The sequence below is a fragment of the Stegastes partitus genome, unplaced genomic scaffold (genome assembly GCF_000690725.1).
Source record: "Stegastes partitus isolate 25-593 unplaced genomic scaffold, Stegastes_partitus-1.0.2 Scaffold2402, whole genome shotgun sequence".
NCBI classification, from domain to species: Eukaryota; Metazoa; Chordata; class Actinopteri; family Pomacentridae; genus Stegastes; species Stegastes partitus.
The window spans coordinates 24220-26514 of NW_007580133.1; positions in this window are offsets into that span (position 1 = coordinate 24220).

A 2295-nucleotide genomic window follows, 5' to 3' on the forward strand; every position below is an offset into this window, starting at 1 on the left:
GTTATCAATCTAGAAAAGCCACAGGAGCCACATAGATGGAAAGGAGTCACCTATGACTCCTCTGAAGGAGGTACTAGAGGTACTAGAAGGAGACTAGTGAAGGAGGCCACCAAGACTCTATGTCACACTGTATTCTTACCAAATTAGTTCATGTTGTGTATTTTCCATGATTAATAAGAATCTCCTTTATTTAGGTTCTTCATCTTTTTTTCGTTGTATTTCTTTATTTAGGTTTGAATGTTAACTTAACCTGTCCAGGTGAACCTGCCTTCACCCTAAGTCGGCTGGGACAGGCTCCAGCCCCCCGCGACCCTAATGAGGATTAAGCGGTGTATAGAAAATGGATGGATGTTAACTTAGAAGAAGAACACAGGAGAAAACAATCGACATGTGATGTGACATCTTGTTGTTGAACACTGAAGCTGCCTTAAACTCCATCCAGTGGTTTCATCAGACCAGTGTTTCTGGATGCTTTTGTTCTTTATTAGTCCAGCTCATGATTTATTGTTATTTCGTATTTAATTCATTTTTAATTAACTCCGTACAGTCACAGAACCGTCTGATGTTCTTCCCTCTGGAGGACAAAGACCAGCAGCAGTGATGCGTTCGTCCAGCAGGTGGTGCTGCTGAGCTGTGAGTCACAGAGAAACCTCCAGGTCAGAACCAGGTCCTCCTCATGATAGCAAATACAGTTTATATTCTATGTTTAACACTTCGTTATGACCCAAACAGCTCTGTGAATTTGCGGTGCAGCTATTATTTAGTCCTGCTGACCAGAGCTGAATCCTTCAGGATGTGCTGAGAGCCGCTGATGGAGTCGACGTTAGATCACGTTTCACATTCAAACCAAAGCATCACAATTTTAGAAGAGTTTCTGCTCGACCATCTCTGATGTGCCTGAAAAATTTACAGCATGAAATGTTGATTTTTATGAAGATATTTGTTTTAATCTCCCGTCGACCAGCAGGTTGTTTCTCACATTAAATCTGATTCAGTTTGAACAATCTGAGGAACTATTAAAGATAAAAACCTGAAACTTTCTCTATTATTTCTCATCATGTCACTGATCCAGAATCTGTCATTTTGGACAGTAGATCAATAATCTCTGGTTATAGGGGAGTTGGAATGGTAAAAGAAAAAAAAACAAAAGTCACCACCTGCAGCTCGTGTGGTTCAGGAATCATCACCAGCTGACTTCTGCTTTATCAGTTTCATTGTTTATGAGCTCAAAAAAGGAACTTTTAATGATTTCCCGTCATATTTCAACTCCCCCATAAATCACAGATTATCTGATCTACTGTCTAATATCACAGACTCTGGATCAGTGACATGATGAGAGAACAGAAAACGTTTCAGGTTTTTCTCTTTAATCGTTCCTCAGATGTTCAAACAGACTCGGGTTTCTGCTGAATGTGGGTCGACAGTATTTGATGAATCTTTTCCTCGACACCGTTTTAAATGAGCAGAATTTATCATAAAAAGAGGAACGCTGATGGTTCAGCCTCCGTTCCTGCTCCCAGGTGATGGAGCTACAGAGTGTTTCCTGACCTTTCCTGCAGCGCCACCTGCAGGACGAACCTGCAGCTCCTCCTCTAACGACCTCTGAGAGCAGATAAATGATGCCATCTTCTCCGTCTACGTCTCCAGCTCTCTGCCGGTCGACCTCCGGGCAGCGGCTCGTTTCTCCGCCGTGACCTCGACCCTCCTCAGGTGAGCTGGGCTCTGCAGGCTGACTGGATGCAGGTGGACGTGTTTGGTCTGAAGCTGCCCCTGCAGAGAAGCATCACGGTCCGGCTGTCCGAGCAGCGCCGCTCCTCCGGCTGCAGCCTGACCGCTCGCATTAGGCAGCACCTGGATGACCTGCAGCTCCCAGCATGCACCGCTGCAGACGACCAGAGGTAACGGCTGCTGAACCGGACTCAGGGGAGAATGTTTAATTCAGACATTAAGCCGGAGACTGAGCGTCTTCCCTCAGGAGGTGTTCACGTCAACACCTGAACTCCTGCACTCTGGAGGAATTTAAACATCAATCTATCTGTATGTATGTAAAATAAAACACTAAAATCAGGAACCAGGTGACAAATCAACATCTAATATTATCACTGTTTCATCAGGACACATCTTTAATCCTCTGCCCTCTTTAGTTTTGTCTTTAAATGTGCATTTTTCACCTTTTCACGTCATTTATCTGTAAGTTTATTAGAACAAACTCACTGGTTTCCAAAGTTTAACGGCTTGTTTCAGCAAAACATCTGTTTGTTTCTGCAAATGTCAATGTGAGACATTTCAATGAAT